Genomic DNA, 23,621 nt, shown 5'->3' with positions numbered 1-23,621 from the left:
GTGCCATCCATCTTTGGGCTCACCCAGCTGACTGCACTGTCTCTATGGGGTGTCTGATGTGGATGCTGGGGGCACTGGCAGGTGGTCCCTTGGGAGCACCTGGTCAGGAGGCAGGAGCCTGCATTAGGGGTATGCCAGGGAGAGAACAACTGACAGCTAATTAAACATGGCTTTAGGCTGTGGTCACTACACCTTTGAGAAAAGGATTAAAGGAAAAATGCACTGGCATATTCTCTGTTTTAAAAAAAAGTGTTTAAAGTCTCTATGTCTGTCCCACCATATGTGGAGGTGGAGATGTTCTTTCAGTGAAGACCTGTGATAATATGTTATGGACTCTCACTAAGCAAGAAGATTCAGATACCAAGAAATTTTCCTAATGACTGGGAATTTCCCTGCATTTCCTTGCATGACCATATTTTGCACCTGCAGGAGTTGCTGTTGACTTCAAAGGAAGCAAAGAGACAAATTTGGTTTCTGTGTGTATAAGAGGATGTATTCACTGGTGACAGCTTTGTCAGAAACCAGATGGAGTCTTCAAACTAGGAGTAGATTATCTGATCTTTTTCCCCCCCTTATTCCCTCTATTACTATAGTTAATTTTTCTAAGTAATTTTGTTCTTTCGCTTTCACAGTTCCACATCAGATGCCTGATCCAGCCTAGTACTTTCTCTGTGACCTTACAGTCTGTTGCCATGGAAATTCAGCTTGGTAACTTCAGTGATGGATTAGGCAGAAGACAAAAGATAGACTGGATAGGAAATTGTTACCAAAAATCCATAAAATAAAACTCCTTAATACCAACGTGGCATTAAGAAGCAGGCATTCTTTATTTGGTGCCAGATATCTGAGGGGATATTTCCACCAAAATATTGCTCATGCAATACATGGTACATGGGTACATGTACCATGCTCATGGGTACAGAAAAGGCTCTTGTTTATGCACTATAGGTTACATACATATTCATTGATTTCCCAGAAGAAGTATACATGCGGTAATCATTTCCTCGAAGTCTTCAGTGTATTTCCTCCCTCATCAGCACATGTGCTCTCTTGTCCCAGGGATTTCTTTGGTGGTCATTGACCCTGAAGGTAGTTCACTGCCTGATGAACATGATATTACTTCCCAAATATGGAGCTGAGGTGGCACAACTAGTCTAGTCCATTACTCTGGAAACTCTTGATCAACAAAATGTGTTCTCCCATCCCTCTCCTTGGCTAACAGTTTAACATGATCCTCCTCACTCTGTGGTTTCAGAGGCTGATGTTTTTTCAAAATAATCATTGTATTTTCCCTACCAGCAAATAGTTCTTCATCTGGCAACAAAATGAACTTTCATTTGCTAAAAGGGCAAGGCTGGTTGTGGCTGTGCTGTAGCAGGTCTGGGGAAGCTGATGAAAGCAAAGTCCTGACTCTGGATTTGCTACACAATGCCTGGGATTGGGCTCTTGACCAGCTCATATGTGACTGCACCAGGAAAGTGGTATTCCTGGCAGCCCAGTGCTGGAGGAGGGGTTCAGTCTGTGCCTTTGCCCACTCAGGTGGGTCACATCTCCATAGCTTGCAGACAGGTGCCAGAATTTCATCAGGATTTCATCAGGCCCTGCTGGGAGCCAGGGCTATGAGGGCTCCAGTGGTCTGGATGGCTGCAAATCCTTGATTTACCAAGCCAAAGCACACACAGCTCCCTGAAATACTTGCTTTTCTGTGGAAGGTCATGTAGAAATCCCCGTAAGAAGCTCTCTGTTAGCGAGGCAAGGCCAGACATCCAGTTAATGTTTTGTCTTATTGCACCTAATCTTTGCTGTAGAAAGCTGTGAAGGGTGTGTTTGCTGCCATGGGTTTTTGTGATGATTTCAGTGGGTTTCCAAGAGGGTGGGTGAGCAGCACAGGTGTTGCTGAGGGTGTGTGGATAGGGCCAGATGTGGCAGGGCACTGTTTGACATTTTGGTACAATCTGATGGTTTGCAGCACTGTACTGATGTCACTGTGCTGGATGTGGGCCAAGCATCCAAAGGGCAGTGAGTTGGTTAACATGATAATCACGTTGTATCCTAGTCTCTCCATATGACAGAGCTTTCCATTCCTGTTCATGACTCTGACACATTTTTCTCTAAGGGCAAGTATGACTTAAGTAAAGTGACAGAAGGGAAAGAGACTGGCCAGGGAAAAGAGGTATCTGTGATGTAAAACAGTAATATTTGGAATTACAAACATCAGGAACAGCTCCCACCACTGCTGGACACAGTCTGTTTGGTCTGATAAATCTTTGAGAACTGGGAGCCCCCAATAAGCAACAGGAGTGCTGGAAAAATAATAAACTAGTGAGGGTCAAGAGGCCTGGAGGTGGCAGGAGCTTCCATGTCCAATCCAGCAGAAAGAAGGGGGAGCTGACATATCTCAGAAGAGATGGTGCCTCTTCACTGAGGGATGAGAGCTGCAGCAGCTGGAGATTGTGGAGCTGGCTGCAGGCAGTGTTTAACAGCTGGCTGAACATCCAGCCCTACCGAGGGGCAGAGCTGTCCTCACCTCGTGGGAGTTATTTGGGATCCCAGCATGATTTTATGGTCATGCCAGGGATTAGAGCAGTGCAGGGCCTCTGCCATTCTCTGGGGACAGAGCAGGGCACAGGAGCTTGTACAAAATGAGAGCCAAGCTACAGGTTTTGGCTAAAGCCACTTTAGATGGGTGGAAATCCTTCCTCTGATGGCAGTGGCCCCAGGATCAGACCTTGAATCTTTGCATCTTGCCTTGAACAAACATTAATCTTTTTTAATGTGGGTTTATGTCATCCTAAGAATTTTCAAGAATTCCCAGCCCTGAACTGAACTCTGGAGTCTCCAGATGCACCTGGTTCTCCTGTGCAGGCTGAATTTGGTGGCATTGCTTTGAGCTGCTTGGGACAAGGGCTTTCAGTTGCTGTGTGCTGGTAGTGGCTTAGGCTCATGGAAACTTGCTTCTGGCTGCTTTTTCCAATTCCTTGGGCACAGCTTAGCCTCATAAACAAGCAGAACATGGCCAAGCAGAACATAGGGAAGGAAGACAGCTGTGATGCATCCATTCAGTTTCTTCTTTATGGCAAGGATGACATGAACCAGAAATCCTTTGCTATTGAATTTGGTATTTTAGTGGAGAGTGTAGAAACATTGTTCATGAAATGCAGTGCTTGTGCCATACATTTCCCACCATCAGTCTGAAGCAGAATACAGGTTGATATGATCAGTATTTGACCAGCATAGCTGTAATATCACCAGATGAACCAGAACTTTCAGTTGAGTGGCAGAATCTTTTCTTAATGTATCTATACAATACTTCGAAATATTTGCAATGGATTTATTTCCAGTTAGGTCTAAATCCTCCAGCAAACTCCAGATTTATTACCTCTGTCATGTGCAAAATACCTTCTTTATACCTCATATCAGCTTCCTTTCAACCCAGATGGTACTTAGAGTTTATAGCATACTACATTATAGTCACTAACCATCATACATATTGTGTTCTTCCATGGCTCTAAATGTTAAAGGACACCTTTTTGTCCTATTTGAAAGGAGGGGGAGAGTAGAAAACACATGTATTAGCAAAATTGCTGTCATTTACTTCATCACATCAAGGCTGAAATAACCAATCCATTATAAGGGAGGTAATATATCATACATTATTTGCTGCTTGCTATGGCAAGCCACTGGCTCAGCACATATGGATTTGTGGAAAGTTCGTGGGAAACTGTAACAAATGTGCAGTTGTGATGAGGAAAATTAATGCTAATATTTACTGCCCTACACAACTGTTATATATCAACAGCTTCCCCCTCCCTTCCTATTTGCCCCCCTCTGCCCATGCAGGCAAATGTTCCAGCTATTTAATTTCCATCCCAGCTATCACTCAGTAGCAAGCTTGTCAGCAGAGGCTCCAACCTTTTAGAGGACAGAAATGGGACAGAGGCCTGAGGGAGGTTGGTTTTTCATGCCACTGTGACCTCCTCTTTGGCTGCCATTGTGCCTGGGTGTAAAAAAAGAAGCTCCAGAAAGATGCTGCCTGCAAACATCTCTCCCCTCAAAATAGTTTAATCAAAATGTTTTGCATCAACTGGAGGATGTCTGGCTATGCAAAGCAACAGTTATATTTGGCATCAAATGTTTTGAACTACTGTAACAACATAATACCATATAGTGGTGTATATATATTATTATTTTTATATCTAGAAAGACGTAAAAAGCATATTTTATTAATAGATAGATAGATAGATAGATAGATAGATAGATAGATAGATAGATAGATAGACAGATAGATCTGTTGTTATATTCTTTCAAAGCCACCTGGTTGCAACACCCCATAATAAGACCCTTTATTTAAGTCCCTGCTCCACTGATGGCAGGGTCAGAGTGAGGCATAAGCAGGCTGGATCAGCTGTGTCCTGCCCCACTTGCAGTGGCAAGAGGAGGACAGGACACTGTGGGGACACAGCAGGCTCTGTCCTTGCACTCCCAGAACTGTGGACAGCCCTTCTGCAGCTTCCTAAGAGGGTTCCTTTGGCAACTCCTGGAAAGGCAGAGATGGGCAGGGCAGCCTGATTGATGTCAAGACTTTTCACATGTTCCCTGATGTTATTTGCATGCAGCCTTTAGGTTCCTTTTGAAGGAAAGCAGAAACATCCACATGTCCAAGCCTGGCTCTTCACAGTCCCCTGTTTGTTGATGCAATAGTGTGTGCTTGGGGCTTGGTGCTTGGAGTTTCTGGACTCATCAACTACATGTTCAGGAAGTGGATCCATAAAATTAATTTACCCTGAATGAAGCATCAGTAGTCCCTGTGGTGCAGACATCAGCCCTGTAGTCTTATTTTTTGCAGTGGGGACAGCAAGAGCACACTCCAGAATTAGTTCTGGCCAGAGCACAGCTACTCCACATGCACAGCCCAGGCAGCTGAGCCTGTGCTAAATCACCTGCCCTTTGGAAAGGGAGAAACACCAGGTCACCTAGCCACCAATGTAACTTATTTCACATGCAGTACAACAAAATCATTGCTACTATTGCAGTGTACCATTATTTTCAGGGTCTGAAATGTTTTTCTAATCAAATTCTACCATTTTCCTGAATGCTGAGTTGCAGATGGTTTATAACTACCACTATCCTATTATTTTTAAATAGGAATGCTGTATGCTTACGGAAAGCTGGGGTGGCAAACTTCCTATTAATTTGTCTCTCCACTTTTCAGCATTCCCATGTCACCCACTTTAGCTTAATGGGAGTTGTGGGATGCACCTTGGGGAGCAAATCCCCATAAACATGCAAACACTGTAACCTATTTCTAAAAAGGAACAGCTGCACTATTACACTTGGTTTCTCAAAACAGCCAGAAGATAATGGGCCCAGATTTGCCCTCAGCTTTGTTTCTGTAACCCCTGTGATTTCAACACATTGCAGGTGCCTCATGGATGGGCAGATCCTCATGTCTTGTTTTGCTCTGATCGTTGTCAGAGCACTGGGGTGAGATTGAACCTGACTGGAAGCCTGGTGGCACAGGTGGATTATGCAGGCTTTTTGTCTGAGAAGCATGAAGCAAAAATGGCAGAGCATGTACCTGGGTCCTCGAGCTGTTATTTGGCCACAGCAGTTGCCCTTCACCACCATAAAAAATATATTTCAGCATCTCAGAGACGCTTCCTTCTGGCAATCAAGATATGGGCATTTGTGTCTCAGTATTTCTGTATTTGCTGGGAGAGCTTGAGAAGGAGAAAAACAAGTCATTCATGGCTCACTAGAGCAGTGAGTGGTTGCAGCTTTTGACAGTGTGACAACTGAGTAATAACATGTTTTCACATGGTGGCCCCACGTGATGTCCTCAGCATCTTCATGCTGTACTAGAGATTCCCTGTCCCAGGGAATGACATGTGAAACAGAGTAGTTACATGGTGTTTCATAACCACTGCCTTTGGCTGTGGATGTGCATGCAGTTATGCTGGTCAGAAGGTTTTTAAGTGCAAAAAATTTTTAGCTAAAAAGGGGCTAGAGATAAACCAGGTTTTTGTTTTGGTTTTTTTTTTAATAAGGACCCAACTCAAATTTCTCTGTGTGAATTAATTCCAGTTGCTTGGGGTTTTAAAAATCTCATTTGATCCTATCAAAGCTGCAGGAGGCAAACATGGGTACAAGTGTTCCTCACTTGTAGGGCCAGATGACTGCAATGTCCCTGCAATGCCAAACGTGGAGCAGGCTCCTCATCAACGTGTCTCAGCGTGAAAGGAAATAGTCAGATGATGATAAAACCCCTGGGCAGGCTTTGTGAGTGTGGTTCTGACTGTGGTCTGGGCTTCAAGGTTCAGCTTGAAAGATGGGCTTGCCAAAGCAAGGATCTGGGGAAAGTCTTACACACATTCCTGATAGTCATTGTGGCAGGGCTCCTGTCTGTGAGACATAAGGAACAGATTTCCCTAAACAGCCTATGATTATCTGATGCTAAGAGCAAAAATGTCTCTTCTAGGAAAGAAGAAAGTCACAGTCCCACTCAGGAGCATGTAGGCTCTTCCAAAGCTAATTTATGATGAAGGTGTGGGAATTGTTAATTACTTCTGTGGAAACAAAACCACTGTTCCTGCTTCAGATCCGTTTCTTTTTCCAGGCTCTTCCCCCGTTTTCACTTGTTCCTAATTTTCTCAAGAATGTTGCTTGGGGGATAGCAATGTACCTTTCAGGCTTGGCTCAGTCTAAAGGTGAATATTTTGAGAACTCTCAGCAGAAGCAGCCTGGCTGTTTCTATGATATGTGGGCGTGAAGAGAAACCAGCTATTCCTATTTGTTCTGGTTGCAGCTTCTCTGACCTCATAACTCAAGAGGAGCTGACGCTAGGAAATTTGAACCCAGCTTGTTTTACAGACCTTGGTGATGAAGGAGAAAACAGTTCATGTCTGAAGAAAATCAATTCAATATTTCTAGAGTTGGGAGCAATTAGAATTGAAGGCCAAATTTTACTTTGAAATACTGCAGCACAGCCCTCCTGAAATGCCAGTCCGAGGGCAGAGCTCATCCTGGCACAGTTTGTACATATTGATGAAAAATTTAATTTTTCCTAGAATGTTAAACGGAGGTTGAAGGGAGGAATGTCAGATTTATTTTGCATGAAAGGCCCAGTTCCAGCTCTGATGCCAAACTCTGGGCCAAAGTATAAATAATGTTCATTCAGCAAGGAGTAAATATCTCACCCATGTCAATGTGAGGTTTGTGCAATGATCAGAAAGAGTATTTTTCCATATACAAGCAATTAGCTTTTTCAGATAACATTACTTATTCTGAACATGGTTCTTAAATCCAGTATTGCTTGTTAAGACAACATGCTATCTTCCATTCTTACTTTATTCTGTTCCCTTTTTTCCTTCCTCTGTCTTTCTCCCTACTGCCTGTCTTGGGATATCTTCTTTGTTCTTCCTTCTTCCTTTTCTTCTTTAGAGGAACACTCTAAGGCTGCTGTCTGCAGAGTTTAATATCTTAGCCATTCCAGGGAGTAGTAAAGAGTTAATGCTGGAACTCGAGTGTCATTTTGGGGCTTTGACTCAACATGTTGATGGCAGTAGAGAGAGAAAAAATTTCAATTTTTAGAAACCCAGAACACAGGTATGGATAACATCTCATCAGAATATTGAGGGATCAGTCACATAAACCATTGAGTAAATTTGGATCAGCCTTTGACTTGGGTTTTTCATTGGGTAAATTTTGTTGTTTCTGTCAAGCCGAGCACTTGCGGAAATCCATTTCCAGAAAATTCCATGAGATCTGCCCCTTCATCTTCAAATAAGCCTCTTGACCTAAGAAAAACCACTGTTGACTGCAAATCATTAAAGGGAGCAGACATTAAAACCCCTTAAACCATAACATATTTACAGAAAGTGGATTTTTCAAACTCCTGCCTTTCTTGAGTTGTCACGTGCTGTATCAGGCAAACTGCAAATGAACAGCTGTTGTGAAATCAAGTCTTCCTACTCCTAAGCCATCAGAAGACACCTCCAGAAATGACCCAGCCATCCCCTGACATGTCATGACAAAATTCTCTGCTTAGTCTGACAGAGGTGTCCCTCACCTCCAGGTGAGGTTGGTTTGTCATCTAGGGCTCTGCTCCACCCTGTTCAAAAGGATTCCACCTCTTGTGGTTTGGAGGCAGAGCACTCCATTCTCACACCTCAGCTGAGTGTCAGTTGTCATGACATACACTTGGGGTTAAGTAAATGTGGTTGTGTCTTTACTTTGCATTAGGAGGCATCTTTTAAAATTTATTTTATATTCATAAGCTGCATGCCAGGTGTACCTGGTAGAAGATTTTGCCATATGTAGAGATAATGCCTCCAAATGAGTAATTTTGCTCAGGGACTGTGTTTTTTTCCAATTTGTTTATTGATAACAACACTAGCAAAATATAAACATGAAATACAAATTTGTGTCAATTATAACTAACACATTAACTAACATTCCCTCATTCCCTCAACTGCTGCTATAACATACCTGTGCATGTGGGTGCACAGAGGGGGGCAGAGAAAGCTCTTCAGCACAATCATACATGCATCACAAAAAAAAACATGTAAATGCATCCCATAGGAATGGGTTTGCACAGCTGCCACCAGCAGCTCCTAGTCTCTGCAGGGTGAGTTTGATTATATTCATGCCTGTGAACAAATAAATGAATGAATGAATGGGTGAGTTATTTTTTTTTTAAACAGAGATTACAGCTGATTATTTTGTCTTGCCATCTAAAAATATTACTCCCTTTTTCCCATCTGCTTTTGTCCTCCCTTTCCTTTCTTCCCCCTTGCAACCAGCTCATTTGTTTGGGGCCAGTGGCAGCACTGTCTCAGGAGAGAAGTGTGGGGAGAAGCATGCCCTGACATGATGCTGTTGGTGGGCTGTGCCACCAAGATCAGGCTGGAGCTCTGGAGGGGTGGGTCTGCCCTGCTGGCTCTCAGGGTGTGGTGTTGATGGAGTGCTCCTGGCCTTGCAGCTGTCCAGCTGCAGAGCCAGCCCTGCATGGCTCCAGCTTGGCAGTGCTCTTTGGGTTTCAGCGGGGCCAGATGACTCACACGAGCTCAGGGTCAGGTCTCTTGCTCTACAGAGCCTTCAAGATAGTTGAGAATGTATGTTTCCTGGGCCAGGAACTGAAAATGAAGGGTTAGGTGAGACCTGCTCATCCCATAGACCCTGCTTGGAAAGCCAAATGAACCATTTCCATCCATCCATCCATCCATCCATCCATCCATCCATCCATCCATCCATCCATCCATCCATGTGGCTGGAGAGCTGTGTTCCACTGGCTCTTTGCCTCCACCTCTTGGGAATAATTAACACCCTCTAGAGTTACATAGTCTTCATGGAATCACACAGGAAAAGTTTTAGCCTGCTGTAGAGATTTGAATCTTCATTAAAACTTGAAGGATTTTAAAGAATAATTTCTGCTGCAACCTGCTGGTTTCATCCCTGCTAGGCTTTCCCTGTGACTTTGTCCCACAGGGGCTGCATGGCAGCAAGTGGGAAAGCCCTGATGCAATGTGCAGCTGACACCTGAGCTTGTGATGCCCTTCCCTTCTCACCAGACAGTTGTTTGGGAGCCACAAATTTGGAACGTTTCCCTTTCAAGCAGCAGTGAGGCACAGCAGCTCTCTGTGAAGTGACAGCCTGCCCTTGGGCACATCTCCTTCACTGCCATTCCAGAAACCATGTGGCAGAGCTCCCCAGCTGCATCCTCTCCCCTTCCTCCCCATCCCTGTCCTGCACTCACGTCAAAGTCCATCACAGGCAGCTGTGACAGATAATTCAGAGCTGCTCAGATAATTCAGTGCTGTGCAGACAGTCCTCTTGTATCAGAAGGGTCTTGTTGAGGGAGGCTGTGCTCTTCCTGTGCCTCCAGAGATGCTGTATAGGTGACTGGGCAGTAAAGACTCAGCTAAAATCTCCTGCTCAGATAAAAGCTTGGTGTCAGATGTTTTGCTTTCCAGTAACTCCATATAAAAAAAATAATTCTCTCTTTTGTTTTCAGGGATCATTTTTAAACTAGCTTGTAAGAATTGTCATCATATTCTCCTTTTAAACATGCTCTGCCAAGAGCAGCTGCTCCAGAGGTAAAAGGGTGTTTGTGTCCAGATGCTCCCAAGACCCCAGTGAGTGAGCAGAGACAGCACTGCCTCTGTTTCAGTTCAGGGTTGGGCCTTCATTGCCCCTTCTCCTCCTTATTCTGGAAATATCACCTCTGGACTGACTCCAAACCTGAAATGTTTTAGCCCTGTTAAATAATCATTGTGACAGTTATATGTCTCCTAAAACCACAGGTTTATTAGGGAGCTATAATTTTGGTCTGTGCCCTAGGTACATTCTTCCCTTCTACCCTCCTTTCAGTCCTTTCTAAACTATTCCACATACGTTTTTAACCTGTGCCAAAGATTTCACATAGGAAAAGAGGGAAAGTTTGGAAACAGCTCTGGATAAGTTAAGTAATGTGATGTAATTTCAGGGAATAAGTCTGGATTTTTTTTTTCCTCCTGCATGGTATGTGCCACGTAGCTTGGAAGATCAGTTAGTGCCTTGGACACATGCATGGTAGCTTGATGATTTTTCAAGGGATATGCTGAAAAAATGAAGTTAGCCAAGCTGAACCCAGTGCAAAGAGTTACACTGCCTTTGAACTTCACTTAGTAACTAAACCCAAAGATAAATCTGAGTGTAGAAATTAAAAATATGTCAGAAAAAAAGGCCTGTAAAGCGCCCAAGGCACTGCTGATAAATATGGAACATTTGTGTCTTACGAAATGCATTTCTTCATAATTACCAGTATATGGATTTGCAGTGTTCAAAGCCCAAAGAGTGAATGATCTGTGATGGATGCACAATAAAACAGGACTAATTGGAAGCATTAATATAGACAGAGGCAGAAGTTGACATGGAGCTCTGAGTAAGAGATGCTTTATATTGCTATAGCAAGTACAAAGTGCTTGCCTGTAATTTGCAAGTTCAAATCACACCACCTTCACAAACAAATCTTTGCAAACTGTTGCTGTGTCATTTTTTCCTCTTTTTGTTCTATTACATGTCTGATAAATATCTTGTACCCAAGGTCATCTTCAGGAAATAGTTGTAATGCAATAGCAATGTTGCTGTAGGTGCTGCTGTGTTTCTGGCAATGTAATTGACAATTGAGCAGCTCCCAGCAGGGACACTTTGGAATAAATATACAATCAGGAAGCACAGAGGAATGGCAGAGTAATGTATTTCCATAAAGAGCTGCATTCTGTACGTTCCCCCAAAGCCCTTCTGTGGTTTAGGCCTGTAGCAGCAGAGGTGCATGTCAGGTTTGCTGCTCCCCTTGCTTTATCTGCCTGCTCCCACCCCAGGCCCAGTTCAGTGACACTTCTGGCATGTGGGTGATGCCACCAGCATCAGATGGAAGCAGCTCTTGCTCCAGTGCCTTTCTGAGGCAGCACTCAAAACAAGAAGTCAGGTTTTGATTGCATGAAGATACAACCTTAGGCAGGTTTCTTCTTAGGGATTTCAGCCACTGACCTTGGTTCACACCAGATCACTTGGTTTTAGCCCATATATAGTGGCTAAAATAACTTACACATATGTAAATTACTGTTTGTGAGTAATCTTGGGCTAAGCAGTTGTTTTACATGTCTTTGGTATGCAAGTACTTGAGTTTTATTCAAATCTCCTATTTGACCGAAACACTGATTTCCAACAAACAAGGTAAAGGGGGAGATTGAGCACCCAAGCACCCAGCCAAGGTTGTGCTAAGCTATCATGATGGCTTCAGATGGTGCACCCAGCACCCAGGTTTGAAGAGTACACAAGATGAGCCTTTCCACTCCTTTGACTACTTCTTTCAATTTTTAATCACCTTTAATCTCCGTATTATTTCCTGCTCCTAATTTGGTCACTGGTCTTCAACTCCCAACTGTGTCTTGCTTCTTCAGGTCCATTTAGTGTTTCCTCTGTTCTCCTCTGAGAGTCATTTGTGTGTTGAATAATCTTCCTAATTGCACAGGAGTAGTCCTGCTGCTGCAGCAGAAGCCACCATCAGTCCCAGGGGACTTTTCCTGACACTGCCCTCTGTGGGCCTGGAAATGGTACCTCAAGCAATCCTTCTGTTATTTATTTCCATCCAGTCCTTTGAACTCATACTGAACAGGGCTGAAACTCTGCACTTAAAATTATGTCCTTTGTATAATGCTTCTTGATATTCATATTCCTTCCTCTTGGTGCCCTGACCTTTGCTAGGGCTATTGCTGATATATTCTCTTAGCCACAGTAGTTAATGCTAATGCAAGGACTAATGTTCTCCTGCAGCTTTAACACTGATGTGCCACTCTTAGTGCTCTGTCTCCAAACAGAATTATGTCCTGATACTGCACTTTACTGTGGGAGTGATTTTGCTGTTGGGGTACAATGACAGCTGAGAATGCTTAAAAAGAGAGAGAGGAGGAAAATGTGGTAAGGCAAAAGTGTGACAAGGCACTTATGTCGGTATTGTCATTGCATTTCATGGGTATGTAACATCTGACTGCCACACAGCTCTTCCAGCATGTCTGGTGAGGACTCAGAGTGATGTTTAATTGTAGTTCATTCAAAGTGCTTGAACAGAAAGTTGTTTGTTTGTCAACATCTCCACTGCTCCCTAGTTTCAAGATTATGTTTTGTATATTAATAAATTAAGTCCAGACCAAGGAAAGCCTGGAAAAGAGCAGTGTAGGCAGTAAAAACATGTTATTATCTATTTCAGAGATGAATTTGTCTTTCCAAATGCACCTCTGGGTATGTTTGCACTCGCACTGTTTCTAAGGAAACAACTCACAGCTGTGTTGGAGTTTTGTTGCCAGTGTGCCAGCAAGTCTCAAGCCCTCTCTGAGGCCCAAGCAGTCACACATATTAAGAGCAGGGCATTGAAGCCAGGTGCTACCACTGAGGCAGGCACTTACACTACCAGAAATCGATGTCCCTGTTCCATGACTGGCATTTCTGCATTTCCACCAGAAAAAGAATCAATAGCCCTCAAGAGCAGAGCAGCTGGGTCACTGGGCAGAGGCACATCTCCCCTGCAGAGGATTAGGACAGGCACCTCAGGACCTGGCTGCTGCAGTGCTTTCTCAGCATGGGACACCATGCACTGTAAGGCAGAGGTGTCTGAGCACATGGTGCTCTCAGTAGCCACCCAAGGTTGCTGCACAGCTGTGCACAGCCACTGTGCTCTTGGGGGGGAGATGGTGCACCACCCTCTGTTTTGCCTTTTGATGCCAGCTTGCATCAGCAGTAGCTGAAGAATAAGCACTGTGCTTTGGGAACTATGTTATAGCCTGACTGAAATGAAATGAGGCTCCCAGTGTAATTTCTGGAGGGGGAAGGAGAGAGATAAGATGTCCACGTCATATCCCCAACAACATAACTGGTGTTAACGAAGCAGAAGTCAAGGATGAATGAGCATTGAGGCTGAGCTAACTTTCACATCAAGAGAAGATCCCCAAAGGGCTGTGTGCTGACAGGGCAACATGGAAAAGCTGGTACACTTAATCTCTTCACAAGGGCTGTTCTGTGAATAATCAGAAGTTGTTAGGGTTGTCAGTCCGATTTCCTTCCAAAATAGAATTAAGTGTGGAGGAGATGACATTTCAGAAATGGGTAAATTCTTTCCTGAGTATAAATAGAGGCAGGTTTAACCAGAAAGGAGAGACAAATAAAATATCTTACCTGTAAAGTACTGTGTGAATAATGCTGCAGGAGGGGGCCTGCACATGACTGTTGCTATAATTCCAAGCAGTTATTATATGTTGATGTTGTCAAGCGCCAGCCCATCATGTGTAAGGCAGGATCACTATGAACACTTAAACACTGAATGTAAATGGTGCTTCAGACATGCAATATATTCCTGTCAAAAGACAAGGCCTACACATATTCATAATTGCATTCCAAAGCAGCACACACATAGTTGGTAGTGGATCTTTTATTTCTTTTTGATGCAAATGGGGATGTAAAAAGAGGCCATCCACACAGAAAGGTGAAACATTTTACTTTGTTGTGTAACTGCATTTATGCTGAATTGCAAATACCAATTGCAGAAGTGAACGAACTGCAGAGTTGATGGAGCAGATTTTTATGAAGTGAGATCCTCTTCCTAACTTCACGTGTATTTCCATTTAAATTACTCATCCCCTGACTCATCAAATACTCTGTGTCACCATGTCATCTCACCCTTCTGTTCCTTGTGTATGGTATTGCACATCTCCACCTCTTGAATCGGATTCAGTAGCAGTAACAGAGTGAAATACAAGCAGTGGAATCCTGCTCTCATTAGCAGAAATTATATCCAGCTCCTGCTGTGACCTTACTTATAAGTACAGAGGATTTACTACACCAACTTGAACCATCATTCCTTCCAGACCAATACCCAGCTCCAAAGCATGGCAAAAAATCCATATCTCGATACCTGTGCAATCTTGCAATTCGCCTAATGGAGCAAAAACCCCATTCTTCATTTCTGCAGCCAGCAGCTGATATTTTCAAGAAGGGAATTGGATCTTCCCCTTTTATCTCTGTATGTCCTAATGCAGCATACACTTCTGACATTCTGGAGTTCCAGGCATGCACCTCTGTTCTTTTGCTGTGCAGGGGCCTTGCTGACCCCCTCCAGCCATAAGCAGAGCTCCCTGGAGAGTAGCTCCAGTGTGGATGGACCATGATGAATATCCAGATCATTCTGAAATCAGCTTTAGCTGAAGCCAGCTTCAATTCAAGTCTGCGAAGAGGCAATACAAATTTTTGTCCCAGAAGCCAAAGGAAAGCTGTCTGTAGGAAGGATGAATAGAAGGAATAGTCATGAATAGTAAGAGCTCACTTCTTTCCCTAGTAACCTTACATCCACTCCAGAGGCCTTGCTAGCCTGTATAATCCAGCAGATAATAAAATCAGATAATAAAAACAGCACACTACAGCCTTTCTGGCTGATTTATGTGCAACCTTACATTCTTGTGCTGTTCTCACAGGAGAAAATCTGGACATGATAACTTTCACTCCCTATTATATCCCAAGTCCATCTTGGGAATAATTTACATCTGACCCTTTGTATCCCCAAACTGGTGCCCTGTCCCCCATACCAGCAATGTTGACTCCCTTGATCCTGACCTGGTTTGCTTCTCACTTGCCCAAATGTTAAACTGGGACTTGCGCAACCTGTCCCCTGCCACACTCTGAGGCAGTGTCCCTTTTCCTTCAACTGGAAATGATCAAAAAATCAGAATAAAGCTTTCCTGCAGGTAAATATAGTAATTACTTTCTAATTGTGTCTTACCTGCTAATATATCAGTGCAAGCTTCTCATTACCAGCTCTCATTGGAGATCAAGAATAACCAGGCACTTGGAAGTAATAATGTGTTTGAAGGGGGCATAAGTAATAAATCATTCAAATTACTTTCAGTGAACAGATGAAATGACAGAAACACTTTCAGGGTTTATGGAAGTTAGTCAGCCTGTGCATAACCATAGCATCCCTCCTGGCTGCAATATCAGTGTTTCTGTGCCTGCTTTTGCAAGTAGAGGAGAAGGAAGTTCTGCACTGTCAAAGCAGAGGGATCCACAAGTGGGATGCTCTGCTCTGCCTCACCTGTTTTCATACAGTGTGTTACAGTATTTGAAATCAGCCATGGATCAGGAGTTAGTGGGAAAGATAAACATAGGGTGGATAGAGGATAGAGAGACAGGGTCTGTTCCTTTAAATGTTTCCTTAGAAAAGACATGTTGAAATGACTGTGCTGTAATGAGAAAGTATCCTGAGTCCAGAATAAGCATCCTTGATTGATAGGCAAGTCAGTGTAAATTACTTAGAGCTGGAGGCTAAGTCTTGAAGAGATTAGGTTTGGAAAAGACACATCATGTGGTGCTGGAATCAAATGCCTTGGACCTGGTTGCCTCCAACAGCAAGTGGAAGGATTTTGAAAGGAGTGCAGCAGGCCCAAAAGCTGTGTATTTTTGGGAAAAGGTTTATGCATGAAGAAGTGGCTCCTACTTCCTCATGCTACCCACCACTTTACAGTTCAGCAGGCACCAGACATCTTGCCTTGCCAGGAGCAGCTGATCTGTAGTGAGCTGTTTCTTTGAGAGGCAGCAGCACCAGTTTCAGCTGAATTAGTTTGCCCACTTACCCCTAATATGTGAAAGAAAAACACTTCCTAATCCTGTTCTAGTCCACTCTTTATGCCAAAGTAGTGTTGCTTTATAAAACTTGTTGTTCACTTGGTGTTCTGTAAAAACTGGTTCTGAATGTCCAAAGCAATGGGATTTCATCTCCTGGAAAGTATCACAATACAGGGACTGCATTTCACCTTTTGAAACATCACTTTTATTTATCCCTTTATGGTTTGCTTTATGATGATGCAATCTGAATAGATAGAGGGATGTGAGGTGAGAATCCTCTCACCTAGTTTTCATCACCTGAAGGATGGATATCAGGTTAAAACTCATCATCCTCAATGTGACCTCTTTTGCTAATGCAGGAGAGGTGCCTCTCTGAGGTACTAGTCAGCCTCTGGATGGAGTGAATTGCCTGCCAGAGCCACAGTTACCTTTCACCAAGCATGTAACTTTTATATAAGTGAAGTTACTCACTGTTTGGGGAGCTTTCAGAAATCTTTGAATTCTCCTTTCCCCTTGCTTATCAGTGCTTGGGCAATGGACACCCTGGCTTGAGTTAGCATCAGTGACACCAACTTCATCCTTTCTTTGGCAAGGTCCTATTTTAAGCTTTTCAGCTGAGGCCACAGCTATTTGTGTCATTGTCAAAACTCTTCAAAAGGTCCGGTGACATTGATGGTAGGTCTCTTAGAAGCCAAAGGTTCTGCAGTAACATAAATAGGATCAGCAGCACTAAGTGCAGGTGAAAGAAAAGCCAGCTGCACATCCTTTCTGTCTCCCTTGGCAACAGCATCCTGCCAACAAAAACTGCTGCCAAGTCAAGGCTGGAAAGGAAGGGATGTGCATTTGCAAAGCTGGAGCTGGACAAGCTTTGTGTGAGGGGGGAGCTGTCAGACCAAGGAACACTCATGTGCTTTTAAAATTATTTTTGGTTTGTTCCATGTGTTTTTGGACAAGGGAACGCACACAGACTTTGTCCTTACGAAGAGTTTTCATCTGAAATTCCAAATGACAGTCTTTGCAGTTTTGGACCATATGTTTCCACCCATGACAGCCTGCAGGGAAGAAATCTGTGGTGAATTACTACTTACAGATGTGGCAAATCCCCCAGTAAAGGTTAAAATACGTGGCATGGTTCTCTTGTTACGCCAGCTGCAGCTTCATGCTAAATCATTGTTTCAGCAGCAAGCTCTTAATCAGCCCCAAGTTCTAGAAACTGCTAAACAAGCTGATATTTTTAAGATCTTTTTTTCTTTTATAATGCACTAAATATCTTTATTTAGAAAAACCTTCAGACTGGAAACAGTAAGGGCAGAAAGTGAACTGCAAATGGCTGGGAGAAAAGGAGCATCATCACAAAAGCACAGAAGTGTAAAGCAGACCTAAGATTTTTGTTCATAGTGTTTTTTCCACATCCTTCATGAAATTATCATGCCTGCAAAGACAGTCTTTGTGCAACTGTGGGTAAAATATGCTTGTGATACATGCACCTGCCTACTCTCCTGATAGGGACTTTTGTCTCCAAAAATCAGCATTTGTGTCACTGTCAGAGTCCCCATAGCTGCTGGTGCTGCCAGATCTCAAACCTGTTGTTTGAGATCAACATAATTTCTTACAGATTTGGCCACAGCATCAGAAAACAAGTCTGGTGGCAACAAGCTTATTTTCAAGGCCTGAGAAAAAAATTAGGATGTTCTCACCTGGTGTGGTAAGAGAGAAGAAAGAACTGGCTTTTCTCTCGAGAATAATATTAGGAATTAATTTTATGAGGAGCCCATGTAACAAACTGCTTGGGCTGTTGCAGCACCATTGGATGCAACAGGAACTCTGAATCAAAATCTTGAGAAGCCCCAAACTTGTTGCTCTCCTAACATTTTCCTGTGCCTTTTGAGGGATTGGTATTTTGCTGCCCAGGACATATTTTTGTGCTCTCCAGGCAGCATGTTTTTCCAGACACCCATCTGTGCCAAAGAGACAGAGAGAAACTAAAAAAAAATATAATAGGAGAAATGGAAGAAGGGAGGCAGGATTATGGCTTCAGTAATCATAGAATCTGTGGACTTCTTTATGGCCCATTCACCACTGAGAAGTGAAGAAATAAAATACAGTGTGCATTTTGATGCTTGGGAAGGAGAAGGAGGGAGGGTGATCACAATTTCATTCCCTGTATTTTCTTCTGACAGGAATATTAATATCATTAGAGATAATTGAATAAGTGGAAAGTCTGGTGGAGGTGCAGAAGCAGGAGGCAGATCTGTAAAATCTATCCACAGACAAAAAGCTAAGCACTGCTCTGGAGGGAGGGCACTCTGCCTTGAAACAGGGACTGAACAGCCTGACAAGGGCATGCAGCTGGGGTGCTTGTTGCTGTTTTGTTCCCGGAAAACGAGAACTGCCAGCAATCCTCTGGCATCTGAATAGACTCGTGTCAGACAAACTGTATCTGGACTTGATGGGAAACCAAGCTGGAATACCAAGCAGCCCTTGGATCTGCTGGCAGAGAGGGGGACTGGCTCAGTAAGTAATCTTGCCTTGCAGTGGCAAAGGTACTCCATAAAGGAGCGAGCCCTCTCGCTGCACAGCCCTGCAAGACACGCCTGCCTGGGCTGTCTCTGTCCTCATTCCTTCAAACCAGTTCCAACAATAACAGCAACTCCTGCCTGCAACTGCCTCATTAGAGAGATGTATTTTTCCTTTTTCCACTGAGGGATGAAGCTTCCAAATCCTTGTGATGTGAGCAGGTGAGGATGTCTGCTGACAAGTCCAAATGATATTTTCAGGTAAGTGCTTACCTTGAACGAGCAGCTAGAGTCAGGCTCTTTATTACCCTCTCCTCAGTAATTACTGTAGCCCTGATTGTCAGTAAGCCTTTTCACAAGCTTGAACAGCTCCAATATCTGTATGCATTTAGCTGAGTAGGGGATCTAAATAATTTCTAAAGCACCTATTCCTATAGTATCTGTGAGTCTCTAGTGCAGTGTGAGAATGAATTGGGAACTGCTTGCTCTGTGACTACATGACACTGTTCTTTTTGTTATCACCCATTGTTTGGCTCTCTGGAGGGCCAGAAATTAATTTTGATTCACATGCTCACTCTCTCAAAGTGTGTTGGTATAAGTGCATTTTAAAGCAGCAATAGTGGTCTGCAATGTTTTTTTATCTTTAAAGCACCGTGACTTCTTGCCACATGAAAACCATAACTGCTGCTGCTGTTGTTGCACAGGGAGTGTCAGCAAGAGCTGCTTAATTTGTGTTTGTACATGTGATTTCCAGAGCTTCTGCTGCTGCTGTTTAATGTTACTGTAAATAGAGCTGTTACTCTGTGTGTCTCATTCCCTGCATTTTACCAAATGCATCTGTGCTGAAGTTCAGGTTGATCACTCGTCTAATACCAGGGAAAACAGACAATAACTTGTAAGTTAATATCTGGGACTTCTGGCATGACAGATAGACTTTCAGAGAAGAGAAATTTTCTATGCAGAGTAACCTACTTTTTCTGCCCTCCGCTCTGCAACCAATCATGGAGATTAAATTTGCTTAACTCTTTGTTTGTACAAAGGCTGCTTTATTGTGAGTGAGAATCGTATTGCTCAGACAGACTACAAAGAAATGACCGTAACAGAAGTAATAGTACACACTTTGTACACAGTTTCCACCTATTAAAGATTCATTTTCCTCCCTGTAATATTTTAGGTTTGTTGAGAGACACATAAGAAGTTATTAGTGTTGAGAAGAAAGCTTTTATTACAACAATAACATCATTGTTGCTTTGGAGAGGTTTTGCACAGTCTTCTCTCACTATTAGTAAGTCAGGACAGGGGCACAGAGGCTTCAGCATCCTGCACTGTGGCCACGTACAGCCAAGCCCTGGCTCTGTAGATAATGGGTCCTTTGTAGGACAGCTCCCGTTGCTTTCCTTGCCCACGGCAGACTGAAATAATGAGTCCAGCAGTAGGTCTCTGCACAAAAAGCTCTTCCTGACTTCCTAGAGCAAAAATGTTTGCCAAGTACTGCTCAGGCAGGCTCTGTTTGTCTTGCTGCAAGGTCCGAGGTAGCAGAGGCCAGAAGGGGTCAAACACCAGACTGAGCTGGTTGTGCATGTTCATTTGCTGTAGAAAATGTAAATGTGCAGCTCAAAAGTTTCCACTGTGTCTCTGGCAATTAGGACTTGGTCCAAAGCTCGCTAAAGTCATTGGGAGCCTTTCCACAGGCTTTAGAGCAGGAGTTACATAAGTTTGTGTTGTTTAAGAGGGGTGCCCCAGGGAGGCTGACTCGACAGCCACACGCCTGCTCTGCCATGCCATGCAAAAGGGCTCTTCTCAAAGTGCCCAGGAAGAGTCCTGTGGTAACTCCTTTTAATGCTGTCCTGTGCCAGGACACTGGCTGCTGGTGGAGCCTCACAAAGTCCAGAGATACAACAAAGAACATAAGCTGCTGAGGCCTGAATTGCTTATTTTTCCTGTTAAGACACAGTTCTGCCACTTCTGTGCAAATAAAAGGGCCACAAGGAAGTTTTCAAGCAGTAGAACCCTAGGAAAGGTCCAGGAAAGTGAAGTACTCCTAACCCCAGACTTTTCTGAGACTCATTGACTCAGGTCAATCAGCCTTCTTATTAGGGTTGAATGAATTAAATGTAACCATAAAATAAGATTCTAAAAGTGTGAATTTGATGCATAGCATTTAAATGACAAACCAGTTTGACCTGTTCTGACCCTGCACCTTAGAAATGGCCCCTTATGAAAAAACTTAATGGTGTGAGCTGACCTTTGAAAATATTATTATTTGCTATAATGTGCTTGCATCAGTCTGTATTATTATTATGCCAGCAGATCATAAGGACTGCCAGTCCCTACTCCAAGGGGCTCATGCTCTAAGTAAAATCAGCTCTAAGAGTCTTAGGCAGCCAAAATAAAAGGATTTTGGCAAAGACTGCAGGACTCCACTTTGAACTAAACAAGAGCATTTGCTATCTCACCTGGGATATCAAAATTTGGCCAGGACAACTTGATAGCAACTAGAAGGCTTCCTTTCAGTGGAAATGGAATTGAAGGTAAGCTGAGGCACCAGGGAACAGCTGGCATTGTACCCACCATGATCCTTCACTTAGTACATTTGTGGAGCACAGAGAGAGGGAAGAGAAGGAAAGAATGTCATAGGTGCTGGATAAGTCCATTTCTGTGACAAATGCCTCCTGCACCTTAGTATGGAAATTCTGAATATCATTTTCCTAGGCTTAAGCCAAAGTTGCCAATAAGGGCAGTCCAATGTCAGGGAATTCAGTAAGAGCCCCGCTGTCTAAGACTTTGCATATCCTCAGTGATAGAAAAGTAAAAAGTGGGAGCTCTGGGCAATCAAGTGACTGCAAATCCAGACAGAACATGCTTGGGTGATGATGCAGAGCATCTAAAAATAACAATTCTAGCTTTGCTTTTATTTTTCAGTAAATTAAATTCTACTTAAAAGGGCTAACAAAACCCACTGTGAAGTCCTTATCATCAGCTGTTTCTCTCTAAATATACAGCACTGGCTATTTTTACAATGATCTGCTAAGCTGAATATTTTTCTAGTAGTTAGGGGCACAGATTAGCTCTTGTGGTTGCTGAAGGAATTACTGTGGTCCATCCAATCAGCAGAAAAAAATGTCCTAAAAAACTGTAGCTTACAGGGCCACAGTGGCTCTGCAGAGGCTGTTAAAGCAAGAGTGGCAGATAAGAAAAACCTGACTGCCACAATGTGAGATGGCCAAATGTCATGGGAGTTATTGTTTATTGTCAAATAAATTACTTCTGTTTTAGTATTTCCTATAAATATTTATTCATTCTTTACAAGCCACCTAAAGGCATGAGCTAAATGCATCTGGTTTCCCATGCCTGATGTGTGGTGACCTGCTACCACAACAGGCTGCCCCAGAGAGACTATAAATCTTTATAGGAGCAGGCCTCTGATTTATCAGTATTTCAAGTGGAGATGGATATTAGGTGGGTTTTCAGCAAAAGATCAGGGTTTCTAACCCCAGGGCACAATATGCACAAAAGCTAACAACTTCTTTATTCCTTCAGGAATATCCTGGAGAAAAACATTAATCCAATAGAAATGGGGTTTTTTTTGTGTGTGAGGTGTGAGAGAAGGCAGTTACACAAAGAACATCCAAAAATTCTAACAGGCATTACAATTGTTATGATCTAGTATCTCATCATTTCTGCCAGTGCACTTTATCTTGTGTGCTCAGAACAGTAGGCCCAAAGTTTCCTGGAACATTATCTCCATACACCAAATCCAAAATAAATCGTCATCCTTTCCTCTTTGAATTTGTTCTGTGGCAGCAACTTGTCTTGGCATGAAATATTAGCCATATGGACACTAGAATATCTGCTTTGACCTTGACCTCAGAACAAGCACTGCCAAAAATGTGAGGATAACTCCTGCCTTTTATTTCCAAGAGTGATGCTCCATGGGTACAGCCCGATCTGCTCTCCTGGTTGCATCTCAGTGTACAGAATCCATGGGTTTTAATTTGAATAGATGTTCTGCTAAGAGCATATTGTCTGTGGCTGGCTAGGAGCTGGGAAGCAGTACCCCAGACGATGGTTTATTTGGCAGAGATATTTATTCCAGAAATTAAAAAAAGAAAAAAAGTAGAGCTAATTTTAGCATCAGGCAGTGGAAAGTGCATTACTTGTAACTGGCTCTCACCACGTTATTTAGTCAGTGTTTTCATCTTCTGGATACTCTTCAAAGTAACAGGAGGCTGCTGGGGGCAAGATGAGCTGAATTATTTTGGTTGCAGAGCTCTGTGCTTCTCTGGCTCACAAATGATGGGTAGTGATCAAAGCAGAACATTTTGCTGGGCAAGAAGAACACATACTGCTCCTCTGGTGAGTTTTTTCTACATGTATTGCAGTGATCATGAATGGGTGTGAATGATACTCAGGATTCAGAATAAACACATTTCACCACATTTGCATTTGTCCAACATGAAACAGAATGAGGGCCAGCAGACACATAATCAGAGATTTTCTTTCACTTTCCCAAGTCCCTGTCTTCCTCTGGCCCATAACAGACATTCCCAAATAGTGTAGAGCTAAATGGCTTAACAACACTCATGGAGAAAGCTGGCTAACTAGGAAGGGTAGAGCAGGGTGCAGGAAGGCACTCCACAGTCCTGGCTGGAAGTTGATCATCACCCAGTTTGGAGTCCTGCAGTTGTGACGAACTCATCTCCCTGACTTGTTAAGACTGTGACAACATTTTTCACCTCAATGCTGCCGGTTGAAATTCACACTAGCACAGTGCTAATGGTGCCATCTGATGATGCTCAGTGGACTGTGCAAAATGGATTTATTCCATGTGCTTCCTAGTGGGCAGAGATCCACATTGCACTCAACAGCTTCAACATATGGAAATGGTGACATGTGATTGATGTGGTCCCTGCAGGTCACGCCAACTCACGGCGTATTAGCCCTGCTTCCTGGGGA

The 23,621-nt window shown here is 43.2% G+C and overlaps 1 protein-coding gene across 4 annotated transcripts in view; it reads left to right on the top strand.

Annotated features, from left to right (window-relative positions):
* The window catches only part of TMEM108 (transmembrane protein 108), an 80,458-nt gene that overhangs the window by 44,946 nt on the left and 11,891 nt on the right, over positions 1 to 23,621 (top strand). The window lies entirely within an intron of this gene.

Source organism: Oenanthe melanoleuca, chromosome 2 (assembly GCF_029582105.1).
Source record: "Oenanthe melanoleuca isolate GR-GAL-2019-014 chromosome 2, OMel1.0, whole genome shotgun sequence".
Taxonomy (NCBI): Eukaryota; Metazoa; Chordata; class Aves; order Passeriformes; family Muscicapidae; genus Oenanthe; species Oenanthe melanoleuca.
This window is presented reverse-complemented; position numbering and strand designations above follow the sequence as displayed.